Source organism: Haliotis cracherodii, unplaced genomic scaffold, assembly GCF_022045235.1.
Source record: "Haliotis cracherodii isolate W230 unplaced genomic scaffold, xgHalCrac1.p SCAF_12, whole genome shotgun sequence".
In the NCBI taxonomy this organism is placed as follows: Eukaryota; Metazoa; Mollusca; class Gastropoda; order Lepetellida; family Haliotidae; genus Haliotis; species Haliotis cracherodii.
In genome coordinates, this window is record NW_027266267.1 from 44862941 (window position 1) to 44883860 (window position 20920).

General features: G+C 42.8%; 1 pseudogene; it reads left to right on the forward strand.

The window, feature by feature from the left end:
• The first annotated feature begins 8685 nt into the window (after positions 1 to 8685).
• On the forward strand, positions 8686 to 20581 carry LOC139457436 (beta-porphyranase A-like; annotated as a pseudogene).
• Positions 20582 to 20920: the final 339 nt, after the last annotated feature.

Below are 20920 nucleotides of genomic sequence, written 5' to 3' on the forward strand. Positions count from 1 at the left end.
CGTAATACGATAAATCTTAGGCTTTCACTTTTTTCTGTGTATCTCTGTTTACAAACTGATATTTGTGGGTTACATACTCAATGGCTTTGATGTTCATACAGATGAATTGTGGGATATATTGTACCTTTAGAAAAGTACGTGCATCTCTTGCTGCACATCACGTGGGAGTGGGATTTGCAACAATGGTCTCATCATCTCTATCGTGCTACTAATTTGTCAGTGGCAGAGCTCCAGATAACTTTTCGAGCAATTGAGGTTTTACTCCAGGTTTCTATTTTAATTGGGTTATTTCATTTTTCATTGGGTAACTAATATTTTTACACTCATCCATTTATCACTCTATTGGTTTTTTCCAAAAATGAGTAAGCATTTTAAGATTTGAAAAAATATGAAATAATGTTTTAGATGTACATAACAGTTCTAATTATGAGCTTGACTCGGAAAGTAAATTGGCTTGTAATTGTGTTTCGGAAGTTAGCTCTGTTGTACGCATGCTGAAAAAGCTTTACTGGGTATTTTCGTATGCTATTTTCAAACAATTGAGTTTTCCATTTAATGCATGCGTTTCTGTATGCAAGCTAATTGAATGTAATTGGGTTTGGAATAGTTTTGGGGGGTATTTTACGCAAATACACACATAATCTGTAGCTGTTTTTGTGATCCTCACATGAGCAACCAGTGCAACACTCACACTTGTACTCTGAGCTATAAATTCTCTCATGAGGTTTTTCTCTTTTTCCCCTTTTTTTGAGTTTCGTTAGAAATCTTGTGCCTCAATGGAAATTGGATCTGAGCATTTACAATGTAGAGCAGTGATGTTGAATTCATCAACTTGAGCATTTGTTACGAAAACGTGAATGCAATCTGGATCATCTTCACCAGTTTTTGTTGTTTGAACATATCTATATGACTTGTTTCAAGAAGCTCGGGCATTTTCCGTGTCCATAATCAATGCAACAGTTGTGCAAATGCAGGGTCGTTTTGTCTCATGATCTTGGTCAATTCTGCAATAGAAAAATTATCATTCCACAGGCCATATCCATTTCTGCCAATATATAATGGTGTTCCTTCAACGGGTGATAAGTGATAAGTCTCCAACACCAATTACAGATACATTTCCAAATGGGGAATAATCAACAGTTTGTTTGATCTATTTCAGTCTACCATGAATGTATGATAACAGCTTGTGATCAACCATTGATTTTTCATTGATGATGAGAATATGAATACTTTGCAGCTATGCTCGCAGACTATTGATCCGTTTGCATCAATTCCAAAGGACAGTGTACTGTGTGTATTGTGGATGCATGAATGTTAAATGCTGCAATACCAGTTGGAGCTACCAAACGAACAGATATATCTTCTGGATTATTTTGAATGAGGGTTAGCTGTCAGAAGTATGTTAAATGCATCATGATCTTGATCTTTCTTTTTATCCAAACACAATTGTCTTATTTTATAGAAAACATCAGCTTGTCCCTCATTCATTGATCTGAGAATAGTATCTGAAGCACCTCTGTATTTGATAGGGTGTTATCAGTCTGGAGCAAATCCGGCGTGTTTCTAGCAGTTTCAGTTCCACTTACCTCTTCAGACGTACGAGTATGTGCATCTTCACATGCTATTCTTTCAGACTCAGTTTCTGGACAAACTTGAGCCCAATCATCTTCCAATTGACCTGATCTTTCGAACAATTCCTCTGCTTCATCATTAACATCACCATCCTTCTCAAACATTGCTTTGTTTCTGTCAACAATCACTTTCAAAGTTTCCAAAGGATAGTTTTCAATCTGAACAGCACCAGTTTGATAAAAATCTTTATATGAATTGAATGTGGCTTGTTTTGGCTGTGTATCAAATGTGTATGGCAAGAATAGTTGTAGTATACTGTGGTAGTATTTTTCTGGATTCTTGTTCATGAAAATCTGGGTACTGATTCACCCATACATCATTAGGGTTGCATTTCATCACAATGTTTGTCTTATTGGCTAGAGTATCACAAGCTAGCTGAAACATATCTTGTGAAATACCATTCGCAATGAACAATGCATCAACCGAGTCAAATGTTTGCTCATCTGTTAATCCTTGCCAAATCAGTTACAAAATTGTTTGACCACCTGCTATCGTCATCACTTTCATATTTATTAGTACTTCACAGCACTGGTCCAGGGTTTTGGGGCTTTTTGGGTTCATTGTCTTGACCTGCAGGTTGTGATATGAAAGTTTCAGTGCTGTACTTTTTAAGTGTTTCTTTGTGTTTTGCATCTTCAGCATACTGTTTCCCGCTGTAGCTTTTGACAAATTCCCTGTGTGCTTCATCTTCTTTGTATTTCTTTGAACTTTTCTGTTTCCTTTTGTTTCTGAATTCAGGGTCAGTATCGAAATTTTCTTTATCTTTCGTAAGTGTTTTCTGTTTTACATTCATATTCATTGTTTATCTTTCTCTAATTTTCTTTTGGCGCTCATATTTTATCTCTTAGCTTTTGCCTGTGCATACTTTCCTTTTGTTTTTTTTGTTTGTCCTTGCTCTCAGGTCTCCCTCGTGCTGTAAAGTGTTTTGTTTTTTGAAAACTGATTGTTTGTCCTCCAGCAAATCTACAGATAACTGGTCAGCATTTCTCTTACTCCTTGTACAAGCACTGATATTCAAATGTTTGTCCCAATATTTGTCTGTACATGAGTTTCTCAAGGCATCAACTGTGTTCACACAAACAACCACTTCATAATGTGATCCACAAACATGATTTAGATATATGCCTCTGCCAGTGTTTTGTGTGTCTGTGTCTATCTGCCTGCTTGAATATCTCAGCCATCTGTTATCAGTGAACATACAAATGTCAGTGCCTGGTAGGTTTGCAGCTGCAAGTATTTCTAGTTCTGTTGCCAATGTTCCAACATACCACATTCTTGATTGAGAAATGTATTGTTCAAAGGAGTCAATACATGGTCTTAAGAATGCATGGAAGCTTTCAGCTCTAAGGTGTGCCACAACAGCCAGTTGGACTTTTCTGTGATTGTTTTCTTTGCCAGAGATCGCAAAGGAAAACTTCTAAAGAAACAATTACCATCACCCTCAATAGGTACTATCTACCCCAGCCTTAGTTGCCATCAGCCTCAGGTACCACAAGCCACAGTTGCCACCAGCCTCAGTTGCCACAAGTAACCTGCCTCAGTTGCCATCAGCCTCAGTTACCACCTGCCTCAGTTGCCACAAGCCACAAGCCACAAGCCACAGTTATACCAGCCTAAGTTGCCACAAGTAACCTGCCTCAGTTGCTGCCAGACTCAGTTGCAGCCACCCTCAGTTGCCCCTTTATGATTTTGGAATCAATTTTGTCGCTGTTATTTACATTCAAGTCATCAACACATCAGGGTCCCTCCACATTCTAATTTGACTGTGGAGGGAGTTCCATGAAGATGTGTTGATGACTTGACATCACCTCAGGGTCCCTCCACGTTGTATTTTCGACCGTGGAGGGAGTCCGATAAAGGGGTGTTGACAACGACCTGAATGACCTCAGAGGCCTTAGTTTCCAAGAGCCTCAGTTACCACCTTCCTCAGTTGCCGTCGGCCTCAGTTGCCACCGGCCTCAGTTGTCGTTGGCCTCAGTTGCCACCTGCCTCAGTTGCCCTCAGCCTCAGTTGCCCTCAGCCTCAGAGATTTCTTATAATTATGGAATGGATTGTGTCGCTGTTATTTACATTCAAGTCATTAACACATCAGGGTCCCTCCACATTCTAATTTGACTGTGGAGGGAGTTCCATGAAGGTGTGTTGATGACTTGACATCCCCTCAGGGTCCCTCCACGTTATAATTTGTTGACAACGACCTGAATGACCTCAGAGGCCTTAGTTGCCAAGAGCCTCAGTTACCACCTTCCTCAGTTGCCGTCAGCCTCAGTTGCCACCAGCCTCAGTTGTCATCAGTCTCAGTTATCACCTGCCTCAGTTGCCGCCAGCCTCCAGGTGCAGTTGCCATGAGCCACAAGCCAATTGCCACCTGCCTCAATTGCCACCAGCCTAAGTTGCCACAAGTAACCTGCCTCAGTTGCCACCGGCCTCAGTTGCCACCTGCCTCAGTTGCCCCCAGCCTCAGTTGCCACCAGCCTCAGAGATTTCTTATGATTATGGAATGGATTGTGTCACTGTCATTTACATTCAAGTCATCAACACATCAGGGTCCCTCCACATTCTAATTTGACTGTGGAGGGAGTTCCATGAAGGTGTGTTGATGACTTGACATCACCTCAGGGTCCCTCCACGTAGTTATTTCGACCGTGGAGGGAGTCCCATAAAGGGGTGTTGACAACGACCTGAATGACCTCAGAGGCCTTAGTTTCCAAGAGCCTCAGTTACCACCTTCCTCAGTTGCCGTCGGCCTCAGTTGCCACCAGCCTCAGTTGTCGTTGGCCTCAGTTGCCACCGGCCTCAGTTGCCACCTGCCTCAGTTGCCCCCAGCCTCAGTTGCCACCAGCCTGAGAGATTTCTTATGATTATGGAATGGATTGTGTCACTGTCATTTACATTCAAGTCATCAACACATCAGGCTCCCTCCACATTCTAATTTGACTGTGGAGGGAGTTCCATGAAGGTGTGTTGATGACTTGACATCACCTCAGGGTCCCTCCACGTTATAATTTCGACCGTGGAGGGAGTCCCATAAAGGGGTGTTGACAACGACCTGAATGACCTCAGAGGCCTCAGTTGCCAAGAGCCTCAGTTACCACCTTCCTCAGTTGCCGTCAGCCTCAGTTGCCACCAGCCTCAGTTGTCATCAGTCTCAGTTATCACCTGCCTCAGTTGCCGCCAGCCTCCAGGTGCAGTTGCCATGAGCCACAAGCCAATTGCCACCTGCCTCAATTGCCACCAGCCTAAGTTGCCACAAGTAACCTGCCTCAGTTGCCACCTGCCTCAGTTGCCCCCAGCCTCAGTTGCCAACAGCCTCAGAGATGTCTTATGATTATGGAATGGATTAAATTGTGTCACTGTCATTTACATTCAAGTCATCAACACATCAGGCTCCCTCCACATTCTAATTTGACTGTGGAGGGAGTTCCATGAAGGTGTGTTGATGACTTGACATCACCTCAGGGTCCCTCCACGTAGTTATTTCGACCGTGGAGGGAGTCCCATAAAGGGGTGTTGACAACGACCTGAATGACCTCAGAGGCCTCAGTTGCCAAGAGCCTCAGTTACCACCTTCCTCAGTTGTCGTCAGCCTCAGTTGTCATCAGTCTCAGTTATCACCTGCCTCAGTTGCCACCAGCCTCCAGGCGCAGTTGCCACGAGCATCAAGCCAATTGCCACCTGCCTCAATTGCCACCAGCCTAAGTTGCCACAAGTTACCTGCCTCAGTTGCCACCGGCCTCAGTTGCCACCAGCCTCAGTTGCCACCAGCCTCAGAGATTTCTTATGATTATGGAATGGATTGTGTCACTGTCATTTACATTCAAGTCATCAACACATCAGGCTCCCTCCACATTCTAATTTGACTGTGGAGGGAGTTCCATGAAGGTGTGTTGATGACTTGACATCACCTCAGGGTCCCTCCACGTTATAATTTCGACCGTGGAGGGAGTCCCATAAAGGGGTGTTGACAACGACCTGAATGACCTCAGAGGCCTTAGTTGCCAAGAGCCTCAGTTACCACCTTCCTCAGTATTAATGATTCGTTTATATCTTAGTTATACTTACTGCATGTGGAGAGGTAACACCAGGTTGACGTGGTCCCCGACAGTGAAGGAGAAAGTTCTCTTTCTCTGCTGAACTATTGACGGTGAGACCAATGGCCTGTTGACTTCGAGACCAATGGCCAGTTGACTGTGAGACCAATGGCCTGCTGACTTCGAGACCAATGGCCAGTTGACTGTGAGGCCAATGGCCTGCTGACTTCGAGACCAATGGCCTGTTGACTGTGAGACCAATGGCTTGCTGACTTCGAGACCAATGGCCTGTTGACTGTTAGACCAATGGCCTGTTGACTGTGAGACCAATGGCCTGTTGACTGTGAGACCAATGGCCAGTTGACTGTGAGACCAATGGCCTGCTGACTTCGAGACCAATGGCCAGTTGACTGTGAGACCAATGGCCTGCTGACTTCGAGACCAATGGCCTGTTGACTGTGAGACCAATGGCCTGTTGACTGTGAGACCAATGGCCTGTTGACTGTGAGACCAATGGCCTGTTGACTGTGAGACCAATGGCCTGTTGACTTCGAGACCAATGGTCTGTTGACTGTGAGACCAATGGCCTGTTGATTGTGAGACCAATGGCCTGTTGACTGTGAGACCAATGGCCTGTTGACTGTGAGACCAATGGCCAGTTGACTGTGAGACCAATGGCCTGCTGACTTCGAGACCAATGGCCAGTTGACTGTGAGACCAATGGCCTGCTGACTTCGAGACCAATGGCCTGTTGACTGTGAGACCAATGGCCTGTTGACTGTGAGACCAATGGCCTGTTGACTGTGAGACCAATGGCCTGTTGACTGTGTGTGGACTGGTTACTGAGACTTTTGTGGACGATGAATTCAGACTACTTTGATAACCGAGTCTGACACGTTTAGGCTGTTGTTCTTGCTTCTTGTGTTTGGAGAAGATCTTTTGTCAGGAATTGATTGAATGCTTTTTAAACAGGAAATTCTCACTCGTTGAAATGAGTGTGTCAGATCTCGCTGAAGAAATATCATGTTACATTTGAAGTAGTTGCAGACAGACTCTTCCTAACAACTGTCTGAAGAACTACACGACCTCCTACCTGTCGTTTTCTTTTCAGAACACTCCTTTCGTCAATTCTATTCTACTTATTTGTTCAACCGCCTCCATGGTCTAGTGGATAGAGCGTCTGCCTGGAGAGCGGATGGTCGGGGATTCGAACCCCAGCTATGTCATACCAAAAGACGTTAAAAGATGGTACCCTGCCTGTCGCTCATCATTAAGGGACTAAAATAAGGACTGGTGGGCTCGGAGTCAGCATACTGTGTCTGAGAGGTGGGTATTCATGTTAAAACCTGAGGCATGGTAGCTCAGTGGGCTAGCACTTTGAAAATCTGCATTATTCCGCACTTGTACAAGCAGGCTCACACGGGCACACACACGTGCATGCACATCGCTATATAAGTGCAAAAGTCTTGAACGCGACATTAAACCCCATTTCACCTCACCTAATTAATTGTTCCTGTGTGCATGCAATGCCATGTGTATGTTTACAGGTAGCTTTGCCGCAGCTGCACACTGTACCTGCCTCCGCTCTTGCCAGGGGGAGGTGTTTGCACACTGTACCTGTCTCCGCTCTTGCCAGGGGGGAGGTGTCTGCACACTGTACCTGTCTCCGCTCTTGCCAGGGGGGAGTTGTCTGCACACTGTACCTGCCTCCGCTCTTGCCGGGGGGAGGTGTCTGCACACTGTACCTGTCTTGCTCTTGTCATGGGGGAGGTGTCTGCACACTGTACCTGTCTCGCTCTTGCCAGGGGGGAGTTGTCTGCACACTGTACCTGCCTCCGCTCTTGCCAGGGGGAGGTGTCTGCACACTGTACCTGTCTCCGCTCTTGCCAGGGGGGAGGTGTCTGCACACTGTACCTGTCTCCGCTCTTGCCAGGGGGAGGTGTCTGCACACTGTACCTGTCTCCGCTCTTGCCAGGGGGAGGTGTCTGCACACTGTACCTGTCTCTGCTCTTACCAGGGGGAGTTGTCTGCACACTGTACCTGTCTCTGCTCTTACCAGGGGGAGTTGTCTGCACACTGTACCTGTCTCCGCTCTTACCAGGGGGAGTTGTCTGCACACTGTACCTGTCTCCGCTCTTGCCGGGGGGAGGTGTCTGCACACTGTACCTGTCTCGCTCTTGCCAGGGGGAGTTGTCTGCACACTGTACCTGTCTCGCTCTTGCCAGGGGGGAGGTGTCTGCACACTGTACCTGTCTCCACTCTTGCCAGGGGGGAGGTGTCTGCACACTGTACCTGTCTCGCTCTTGCCAGGGGGAGGTGTCTGCACACTGTACCTGTCTCGCTCTTGCCAGGGGGAGGTGTCTGCACACTGTACCTGCCTCCGCTCTTGCCAGGGGGAGGTGGCTGCACACTGTACCTGTCTTGCTCTTGTCATGGGGGAGGTGTCTGCACACTGTACCTGTCTCCACTCTTGCCAGGGGGGAGTTGTCTGCACACTGTACCTGCCTCCGCTCTTGCCAGGGGGAGGTGTCTGCACACTGTACCTGTCTCCGCTCTTGCCAGGGGAGGTGTCTGAACACTGTACCTGTCTCCGCTCTTGCCAGGGGGAGGTTCTGCACACTGTACCTGTCTCCTATCTTGCCAGGGGGAGGTGTCTGCACACTGTACCTGTCTCCACTCTTGCCAGGGGGGAGGTGTCTGCACACTGTACCTGTCTCGCTCTTGCCAGGGGTGAGTTGTCTGCACACTGTACCTTTCTCGCTCTTGCCAGGGGGAGGTGTCTGCACACTGTACCTGTCTCCGCTCTTGCCAGGGGGAGGTGTCTGCACACTGTACCTGTCTCGCTCTTGCCAGGGGGAGGTGTCTGCACACTGTACCTGTCTCTGCTCTTGCCAGGGGGGAGGTGTCTGCACACTGTACCTGCCTCCGCTCTTGCCAGGGGAAGGTGTCTGCACGCTGTACCTGTCTCCGCTCTTGCCAGGGGGAGTTGTCTGTACGCTCAGTCACTGCAGTAGCATACAAGATGAAGATTACAGACCTCGAGGATGCTGCTATGGTGCACTGCACCATCAAATATCAGTAGGCAAGTATTTATAACAACATAGTAATATAGCAAATTATCCATTGGGGCAAGGATATTGGTACAAACATTTTCATTAATTCTCACTGAGTCAGCATGGATTAGCAACTATACTGTTTTGTAATTCCATTATCCCATTTATTTTATTATTTGCGAAGCATCCCATAGCAATGCCAAGTCATATCAACGCATTGTTTGCATATAATTAATGACGTTATCCATTATTTATGACACGTAGGTTCTCCTATGTGCTATTTGTCATTTTTCACAGAAAATATTGAAAAATGTGTATTCAGTCCTGTTTCAATAATCTGTAAAATGTTTCGGCGAAGATAATTAAGACATGACTATATACATGCACGTTTAACCGTCCCATCTCTGAAATTTTATAGAATAAATGTATCTTTCTCTCCAACAGGCATTTCCTCCGAATATCAATGGACTAGTTTTGGACTTCGTTAATCCATGATGGATTTGAGTGTGTCCAATAGCCATGCTGCTCTCAACTCTGTGTGATTGTCACACTGAAGACTCCAACACCACAATCGGTATAATTATAGTCAGCACGTTGTACTTGACTGTATCACTTAGGTTAGTGTAGGAGTGGGTTAAATGGGACTTCCATGTTGTGTTACAGTCTACTCCAAAACCGAGGGGCCGTTGGGGTAGCTTAGTGGTTAAAGTGTTCCCTTGCCACGCTGAAGACGAGGGTTCCATTCCCCAAATGGGTACAATATGTGAAGCCTATTTTTGGTGTCCCCTGGTGTCATATTGCTGAAAATTGCTAAAAAGCGGCGTAAAATACAACTCACTTACTTAGTCACTTCTAAACCAGCATATGACATTTATTACAGCCTCTCTCAGGATTGATACATACAGGCATAGTTAAAGGCAACATTAATGTTTTGGAATTTTAGTGTATAGTTTGGGAATTCAAAGCCACACTGATAAATATTTAATGTTTATAGCTGTGAGGGTACACATTGGTTTCTGCCATGTTTCAAATTCACTCTGCATTTGTTATATTTATTTTGAAACTCTATTTCGGCCTGTCAGGAGAATGGATATATACAGATGTGGTTGAGCCATGCTGCTCTGGATGTATTCATTTGTTACCTTCTAAACAAGCCTAGCATTCTTCAAAGTATGAGTAAAGACACTAACACCAAGTTCCAATCGTTCAACATATCTGGGTCACATTTTGCCTCTGTCATTGCAAGTTCCAGTGTCATTAATGACAATACTAATGTATTTCATATCAATAGCAGTACATTCACACATACATTAAATATTTAATAAGTATAACAGTTTTAACTTGAGGTAACACCCTAGCATTATGGCCAAAGTGTTTGCTGGGTTGGGTTCCATTCGTCACGTGTCACTGCCTTTGTGGTCTAGTGGATATCCGGAGAGCGAATGGTCGGGGTTTGCTTCCTGGTTGCGTCATACCAAATGATGTTAAAAGATAATACTTGTTGTTACCATGCCTGGAGCTCGACAATAAGCTTGAATGACATTATACCCCATTCCACCTAACCTTCTCACATGTCACAATGTCTGCTGACCTGATATTCTTGAATAGTGCTGAAAGCAGTCAAAATCCACAAGCCCATGATAAATATTTTAATAGTTCTTGTCATGTGTCAAAAATTGCCTTCATTGTCTGAGTGATGGTATACTGTCATTTGTCACCGGGTCATAAAATCTACCCTTGTAAAGGTCTAGTGACTGCACCGCTCCCTGGCTATATTTCCGACACCACTCAGAAAAGTCCAACGGTCGTTATTCAGTGTCATTGCATTCTGTGGTAGAGAATTAGTGACCCAACTATTTCATTCTCTTGAAGGGGCGGTGGGGTTAAAGCATTCGCTCATCTCGCGGAAGACCTTGGTTCGGTTCCCGACAAGGGTACAATGTGTGAAGCCCATTTCTGGTGTCCCCCGCCTTGATATTGCTGGAATATTGCTCACTTACTCACTCACTCACTCATTCTCTTGTGATCTAATTGCACTCTCTCCAGGGTAGAATAGGTCTTCAGCAACCCATGCTTGCCGAAAAAGGTGACTTTGCTTGTTGTAAAAGGCGACTAACGGGATCAGGTGTTCAGGCTCTCTGACCTGGTTGATGCATGTCATGGTATCTCAATTGCATAGATTGATGCTCATGATGTCAATCACTGGATTGACTGGTCCAGACTTGATTATTTACAGTCAATTGTCATATAACTTCTTTGATAGACATTTAGAAGTTGGAGTACTAAGTATGGGTAAGAATTTATGGATGAACAACTTCTTTATTACAATTAAGAGCGACGTTTCGGTGTAGGTTCTAACACCGTTATCACTTGTTTGATAACGGTGCTAGAACCTACACCGAAACGTCGCTCTTAATTGTAATAAAGAAGTTGTTCATCCATAAATTCTTACCCTTACTTAATTGGCATATAGCTGAAATATTGCAGAGTGCAGCGTTACACAACAAACAAACTAATGGCACACCCATACCATGTATTGACTTGATGTTTGTTATCTCCTGTATATTGAAAATGTTTTTATAACTATGATTTTCAAACATTAGGGGAATTTATATGTACACTCTGATATTTCTCATGTATTTATGATTATTGTTGCCTACCCAATAAACGTATGAAATTTATTACATATATATATATATATATAAAGCATACATAGATCAAACGTTAATGATTAGGAATTTTAGTATAATTTGGGAATTCAAAGCCACACTGATAAATATTTAGTGTTTATAGCTGTGAAGGTACACATAGGTTTCTGCCATGTTCAAATTCAGTCTGCATTTGTCATATTAATTTTGAAACTCTATTTCGGCCTGTCACAAGAATGGATATATACAGATGTGGTTGAGCCATGCTGCTCTGGATGTATTCATTTGATACCTTCTAAATAAGCCTAGCATCCTTCAAAGTATGAGTATAGACACTTACATCGAGTTTCAATCGTTCAACATATCTGGGTCACATTTTGCCTCTGTCATTGCAAATTCCAGTGACATTCATGACAATACTAATGTATTTCATATTCATAGCAATACATTCACATATACATAAAATATTTAAGAAGTATAACAGTTTTAACTTGAGGTAACAGCCTAGCATTGTGGGTAAAGTGTTTGCTGGGTTGGGTTCCATTTGTCACGTGTCACTGCCTTTGTGGTCTAGTGGATAGAGTCTATCCGGAGAGCAGATGGTCGGGGTTTGATTCCCTGGTTGCGTCATACCAAATGATGTTAAAAGATAACACTTGTTGTTACCATGCCTGGAGCTCGGCAATAAGCTTGAACGACATTATACCCCATTCCACCTCACCTTCTCACATGTCACAATGTCTGCTGACCTGATATTCTTGAATAGTGCTGAAAGCAGTCAAAATCCACAAGCCCATGATATATATTTTCATAGTTCTTGTCATGTGTCAAATATTGCCTTCATTGTCCGAATGATGGTATACTATCATTTGTCACCGGGTCATAAAATCTACCCTTGTAAAGGTCTAGTGACTGCATCGCTCCCTGGCTATATTTCCGACACCACTCAGAAAAGTCCAGCGGTCTTCCTTCAGTGTCATTGCATTCTGTGGTAGAGAATTAGTGACCCAACTATTTCATTCTCTTGTAGGGGCGATGGGGTAAAAGCGTTCGCTCATCTCGCGGAAGACCTGGGTTCGGTTGCCGACATGGGTACAATGTGTGAAGCCCATTTCTGGTGTCCCCCGCCTTGATATTGCTGGAATAATGCTAAAAGCGACATAAAACCATACTCACTCACTCACTCACTTGTGATCTAATGGCACTCTCTCCAGGGTAGAATATGTCTTCAGCAACCCATGCTTGCCGAAAAAGGTGACTTTGCTTGTTGTAAGAGGCGACTAACGAGATCAGGTGTTCAGGCTCGCTGACCTGGTTGATGCATGTCATGGTATCTCAATTGCATAGATTGATGCTCATGATGTCAATCACTGATTGACTGGTCCGGACTTGATTATTTACAGTCAATCGTCATATAGCTGAAATATTGCAGAGTGCAGCGTTACACAACAAACAAACTAATGGCACACTCATACCATGTATTGACTTGATGTTTGTTATCTCCTGTATATTGAAAATGTTTTTGTAAGTATGATTTTCAAACATTAGGGGAATTTATATGTACACTCTGATATTTCTCATGTATTTATGATCATTGTTGCCTCCCCAATAAACGTATGAAATTTATTACATATATATATATATATAAAGCATACATAGATCAAACGTTAATGATTAGGAATTTTAGTATAATTTGGGAATTCAAAGCCACACTGATAAATGTTTAGTGTTTATAGCTGTACACATCGGTTTCTGCCATGTTTCAAATTCAGTCTGCATTTGTCATATTAATTTTGAAACTCTATTTCGGCCTGTCACAAGAATGGATATATACAGATGTGGTTGAGCCATGCTGCTCTGGATGTATTCATTTGATACCTTCTAAACAAGCCTAGCATCCTTCAAAGTATGAGTATAGACACTTACACCGAGTTTCAATCGTTCAACATATCTGGGTCACATTTTGCCTCTGTCATTGCAAATTCCAGTCATCCAGATGAGTACAAAGACCTGCATAGAATAGGTCTTCAGCTGACCCGATATTCTTAAATAGAGCTGAAAGCAGTCAAAATCCACAAGCTCATGATAAATATGTTAATAGTTCTTGTCACGTGTCAAATATTGTCTTCATTGTCTGAGTGATGGTATGCTATCATTTGTCACTGGGTCACAAAATCTACCCTTGTAAAGGTCTAGTGACAGCACCGCTCCCCTGCTATATTTCCGACACCAGTTGTCGTCGTTCAGTGTCATTGTATTCTGTGGTAGAGAATTAGTGCCCCAACTATTTCATTCTCTTGTGATCTAATGGCATACTCCCTGGGGTAGAATCGGTCTTCAGCAACCTATGCTTGCCGTAAAAGGTGACTATGCTTGTTGGAAGTGCGTGGATCGATGCTCATGATGTCAATCACTGGATTTTCTGGCCCAGACACTTTGTTTACAGACAATCGTCATACAGCAGAAATGTTGCAGAGTGCAGCGTTCAACAACAAACACCAAGTCAATACATGAGTGTGCCATTAGTTTGTTTGTTTATCTCCTGTGTGTTCACTACCTTATTCATATTTTGAAAATGTTTTTGTAACTATGATTTTCAAACTTTAGGGGAAATAATATGTACACTCCGATATTTCTCATGTATTTTTGATCGTTGTTGCCTCCCCAATAATTGTACACAGCTTGTTGTAATCTTTAATGATACCATTGGATAGCTTATGTTCAGTGCTTTATTTTGATACTTACATCATTAGTATGGACATGGTAGTTTGTTATTCGTGTTTTCCGGGTGTTACGAAACACGTTGGTTAAGTGCCTCAGACTATTGTATTCCCCGGCAGTCAAGGAGAGACTGACCTCTCTCAGGTCTGCGCCCTGTATATACATCTACTTTTTCTTCAAGATCTTGTGTCTTTATCCCCCAGGATATGATAAGTTTGTTGTTGTTGTGTTGTCAAAGCGTTGTTTTAGCTACTCTCATGTTATTACTGTAATACAGTTGCTTGGCTCAGCCGCATGTGTATTTGCTCTGATTTAATTTATCAGATCTTTGTTAGCGCAGATTTGGCTCATTTCATCATGTTTATTGTCGTCTATTGGTACAATTAGTTGTTAGTAGTAAACCTGTGAAGCTGTTACCACATTTTCATTATTCCCTTTTCTTGTTTAATGACACCCCTGATCATTGGAGCACTTAAAGACAAATAATTGTTTAATTTATTACTTGGTGCTTTCACTCATAACGTTTGTAATTTTGTTTTGAATAAAGTTTTATAGAAATAAGCTTTATCGTGTTGTCAACTTGTCACCTGCTTGTAAGAACAATGGCCGTGCTGACTGGTTTCACCAGTGATGAATGTGTGGGACCTGCATCACTTCAGGCTTTCCTCCCACATGAAGTTGACGCCGTTTTGAACATTTCAGTTATATCAACTTCCTCAGTGGGGTCTCTGGCTGCAATGGAGAGTGGTTTTTACTTTTACAAACAAATGTAAAGCTCAATACACCAAATTCCTTTCCTTCATACAGCAAAATAGGGGTCCTACTATTAAACGTCCGGGAACGTCCGGGGGCGTCCGGAAACGACCAGGAGGTTTCATCAGACGTCCGGGAGTTTAATAATACAGTGCAGTCAGTCAATGAAACATGACATTCTCACGATCGTACCAAAGTGAGAAAGACAACTAGCGTACAAATAAATAGAACACACAGCAAAATAAAAACAAACAAAAATGAGTACAAGTAACCATGGTAACAAGGTACCACATGTTTAATAGGCCATAAAGGTGTTTTTTTAACCAACAAAGCGAACATAATGGTATTTACAGAAAAAATGTTTAAAAAATGTTTCTATTGTTACTTGTGACACGTACGACGATGTAATATTATAACTCGCCCCTTCACTGTGTCATGTACGTATCCCAAGTATAGTTGAAGTAATGGCGTAGCAAGGTCATAGACTGACCATATGGGATCGAACATAAGACCTAAGTCTTATTGTATGTAGAGCCTTTATCACACAGACACTGGTAGGAATCGACCATGAGTGTGACCGGGGGATCCTGGGACCATAGGTCCCGAGTCCCGTGAGTCGACCGTCACACCGGCTGTGTCTCTCCCCATACCAGTACTTGTTTAACTTACTTAGTTTGGGTTTTAACGTGTGCTTTCCGACATATGCGTATTTCGCGCACAACAAAGTATACAGTCAGTGTTATACATGATAGTGAATGTATTTACAGTAGTAAACATTCTGATAGGACAATGTACGCAATGGATATTTTACAGTTTCATTTGAATGGAGTTATGCATAAATGTCAATCAAGTCTATCTAATATATAATGATGCTGAGACTTGACATGCATGACAGGTGGCATGTCACTTGGGGCGTCAATCAACAATCCAATGACAAGTGATGGACATCGTCTAATTATATAATAGTACTTTTACTGTGTGACGTCAGTGCGCCAGGGTTATGACTTATCATTTAAATTTATATAATATTTATGCTTAGAAATGATGCATACACGTAAAAGTAGTTGAATGACATTATCCGGTTGGGTGCGAGTCTGCTCCGCAATGAAAATATAAGCAGTATTGTTTTGAGTTTGAAGGTCTACATAATATATAAAGGTATGATGCTACTATATACATCGAGAAATTACATGTGCGATAATACACAATATCGCGAGTGTAAGGTGTATACAATGATTCGTGATAAATCATATACACGCTAAAACATCATATATTCATGATATTGTATTTTGACAATCCGTGACATACATTATCAAGACAATACTGACAGGGGTGGGGGTGGGGGATGAGGGAGAAGTTTACTTCAAGGTCTGGCGATTTGCAAAATTGGCAACAAAACGTAGATAGTAACCAGCAGAGCTGGTCTTGGTCTTGAAGGTATCCTTGGGAAGTTGGTCTGGGCCATGAAGACATCCTAGAGAAGTTGGTCTGGACGTGAAGATATCCTAGAGAAGTTGGTCTAGGCCATGAAGACATCCTAGAGAAGTTTGTCTGGACGTGAGGATATCCTTGGGAAGTTGGTCTGGGCGTGAAGATATCCTAGAGAACTTGGTCTGGGCCATGAAGACATCCTAGAGAAGTTGGTCTGGACGTGAGGATATCCTTGGGAAGTTGGGTATATTGATTGTGTAAGTTTTATTGTCATTGTTTGTTTATCATTTTTAATGTATACCAATCATTTACGTACAGATGTAATTGCATAAGCATTAGAGTCAAGTTCATTTCCATTCCTACAGTGCTCGGCGACATATTAGTATGAACAGTTTCAATAACGTTTTAACAACGTTACGTTGTATACGTCGTAATTCGGTTTCAATCAAACTTTAGGAAAACCTTCGAATAAGTTTTCAATAACGTTTCTACAGCGTCGGTGTGTAAAAATTTTTTTTTTTTTCTAGGCAACGTTTTGATAACGTTTTAAATTGACGTTCACAAAAACGTATTTAAACGTAAAAACAATGTTTGCATGAAACATTGCCATGGGAACCCCACAGAAAACGTTGTATAATCGTTGTGTTTTAGCTGAGAAGGAGCCGCATTCCCTCATACCTTGTAATGGTGAGTGAGTGAGTTGGGTTTAACGCCGCTTTCAACAATATTCCAGTTATATCGCGGCGTGTCAGCTTAATGTGGGAGGAAAGCCCCAAGTGATGCAGGTCTCAGACGTTTACCACTTCGGTGAACCCATGAGCACGGGTATGGTGCTGACAAACCTAGAAACATAATCGGGGCGAACCGGGATTCGAACCCACAATAATAGGTTTCTGGCGTGCTCAATGGACGCAACTCTGCACAGCGAATCGCGGCGCCTTAGACGACTGGGCCACCCCTGACCCCACCTTGTAATGGGAATGGGGCTACTGAAGTATGTAAGCTGATGTACCTATACATGCTCATGGCTCAGATTAGATTACATGATTCGTTGCCCCGTGAACATTCCGGGGTAGAATAGGTCTTCAGCAACCCATGCTTGCCTTAAACTGTGACTATGCTTGTCGTAAAAGGCGACTAACGGGATCGGGTGGTCAGGCTCGCTGACTTGGTTGATATATAGCTGGAATATAGCTGAGTGTGGCGTTAAACAACAAACAAACAAAACATTTCGTTATGTCCCTTTGCTGTATATGTTTGTTGGTTTGAATCTCAGTAGAATTTAGGGTGCTCCATAGGGTGCTTCAAACACAGAAAATCGCCGAGTGGCGTACCTCAAGTCCTCACCAACTGTGGACCTTGATCCGTGCAGTCAATACCTCAATGATACATTGTAAAGAGGTGCAAACAATCGTAGATCAGGTCTGAATCACTGCACGGTTATATTATATGCATTCAAGGTACACCCATGAGAGTAAGTATGGTAAGAATATTTGAAATGCAACTCTATGTTTATCATGTGTCGACATATGAAGTGAACTGGTAGAAGATATGGCGCATTTCATAATGGTTAGGTGTTGGACCATATTCTTAAACACATTCATACAATCAATGTATTTTTTTCTATCACTATATGATTACCTGTTTGTTGATCTCATGTTTGAACACATTTGTTTAAACTATTGTTTATTTCGACAATTCTGTCATGGTATAATGTATGTTCATTCACTCGAACGGCCCGTGAATATCCGAGGTAGAACATGTCTTCATTGGGTGGTCAGGCACGCTGACTTGGATGATGCATGTCATCGATCCCAATTCGTGTATGATGCTTATGTTCTCAATCACTGGATTGTCTGGTCCAGACTCGATTATTCACAGACCGCCGTCATAAAACTGGAATATTGTTGAGTGAGGCAATAAACAAAACAAAATACAAACAACAAACATTCACTCGAACCATGGAAGAACATTTGTTCTTTTATAGAGAAAACTGGAAAACCCATACCATATTATGTTATTTTTTCAGTGGCCTCAAAACCCAAGTCACCATGGTTACCAAGACCCAGCCTATCTCCAGGACCATGCACTCCAGTCAAAGATGTGGACGCGGTATTGTCAACAATTGACAGAATATGGGAATAACATCGACAACATGGTCTGGAACATAGAAGGTTTCATAAGTCATGAAATCCTTTTGAGAAGTATCTTGAGAAGTAGAATAGTTTTTGGAAGTATATCTGAAGACAATGCAGATGTGGAACGAGCGTCCTAGTGTGTCCTTTAGCCTTCCTAGTAGTAGAGCTGGGGTTCGTTAAAAGATGGTAAAGATGTTACCCTGTCTGGCGCTCGGAACAAAGGGGCTAAAACAAGGACTGTTCGGCTCGGAGTCAGTATACTGTCTCTGAGTGGAGTATTCATGTCAAACTGCGGCAGTGTGCTAGCACTATAAATCGGCTTCAGTCCAGACAAATACAGTCACACACGCACGCACGCACGCACGCACGCACGCACGCACGCACACACACACACCTACACGTGTACGTAGTTATATAAGTGCGATAATCTTGAAGGCGACGTTAAACTCCATTTCACCTCACTTATTTAGTCTTCCATTGATCGTTGATGTGAATCCTATTCCGCTCCTAATATCTCTGTCGTCAGTATACTTATGCTCTTTTGTTTCACTAACATTTGAAGTCTGCCACTTCACCTATCCAGACACAAGTATTTACTCATAAAATAATTTAACAATGGGCTCATCCCACATACAATAAGAGGATATGTACAATATATTCACTCATTTGCACGTAGGCACTGGCCCAACTGGATAAATAAGTCTCATCATCAAGGGCAATTCCCAAACAGAGTTTGTCTCACTGATGGTTCAGAGTGCCAAGGACTACACATTAGGACGCCTTCCCCACATATTTGAAGTAATTAATGAACCTGATTCGTACGAAGACATTATTGACCCACAAACGAATATAGACTTCCATAAGGCCGTCGCCGATAAACTGAAAGGAAGATTTGGAATGAAAGTTGCCGGACCATCGTATACCAGTATGGCCTTACGACGAGCAGACGAAAATAACTTTAGCTACTGGAAGAGAACTGCTAAGTTTGTAGACATGTCTCTTGACCACTTGGATTTTTTCTCTTTCCATTCCTACAATTATCTGCGTGTATCGGGTGGAAGTCACACCTTCTTTGGTATCAACGAAGCTCGTCTGGTTGCTTCTCTTGACATGGTGGAGAATTACTCTCATTAAAAGAAAGGAAGAAATGTTCAATTAGTTAACACTGAATTTGGATTAGGTTTAGGTACCCAAAAGGCACTTGGACCCAATTTTGAAAATGGAATGATAGACTTTGAAACAATTTATCAACCAAATGGTTTAATGTTTACTTTCCTTAATCTGAGAGGGTTTATTGACAGAGCTATAGTGTTTTTCCTCGCAAATGAACAATATCCGGGCCATACTTCCCTTTGGAATTCCTTATTTACAAAGGATGGCCGTCCCCTTTGAAATGACCAAATTCTTCACATTTTGGAAAAACTTTTATTACGATCAAAAGTTTCTCAGAACCTCAAGTCAATATAATGGTCAGGAGAGAATAGTTGCACCACTTGCCCTTGCAAACCCTCACACTACAACGGACAAGAGAGAATGGTTGCACCACTTGCCCTAGCAAACCCTCAAAGCAAAGAGATGATAGTTCTTCTCCACAACTATGGTAGTAAATGGCAGAATGTGAAACTCGACTTGCCCAACAATTGGATCAACCCTTCTACAGGTGAAGAAACATGCATTCTGTTCGAAAACGGACAGCCAATTATGAATTCGGATAACTCTTTCGATAGGTCCAAGCTTCATGGCACCGTTGGTCTCCCGGGATCATCAACCTGCTTCTACAAGTTTAAAACCAACTACAACTTTGCCGGAATACACACGGACAACCAGACCACATACTATGGCAAGGACATGGTCATCCCCATCAGCAACGGACATGCACAGACCACCATCCATCTACCCAGCTCTGGCTACCATACATCTAGTCTTAGAGTGGGAGTGAGCCGAGACAAGAATACCAATGCAAAGCCTCGTCGGATTGTGTTCAATGGCCATACGCTGTCTTCAAGCTACATGCTGTTCGATGCTATGAAGACTGAGGGGAAAACAAAATGGAACGTGTGGGTGTTCATGGTTCCTGAATCACAGGTCAAAACAACAACACCGTCAGCATGACCTTTGATGGAAACGGTGGCCACGTGCCATCCGTTGCACTGGTTGTTGGAAAACTTCAGTAGATAAAATTCTCTTACAAACTCTGTTGTTGGTTTTGGTTCAAATCCTACATGATATATAATATTCCGAGAGATGGTCAAAATTGTTTTAATAAGCTGCAGATCGGTAGACGCGACACAAGTGGAAAGATTTCATCAAACCATCATAAATAAGCTAGGATAAGAAATATGGATGAACAATTTCTATATTACAATTAGGTGCGACGTTTCGGTGTCGGTTCCAACACCGCTATCAAGCAAGTGGTGTACAGTGTATGGTTGTAAAGTATGGATACAGGATAGGAGGCAGTTTTTAAACAGTTGAGTAGGTTTAGATGCAGTCACACTGTTTGAGTGGAGAAG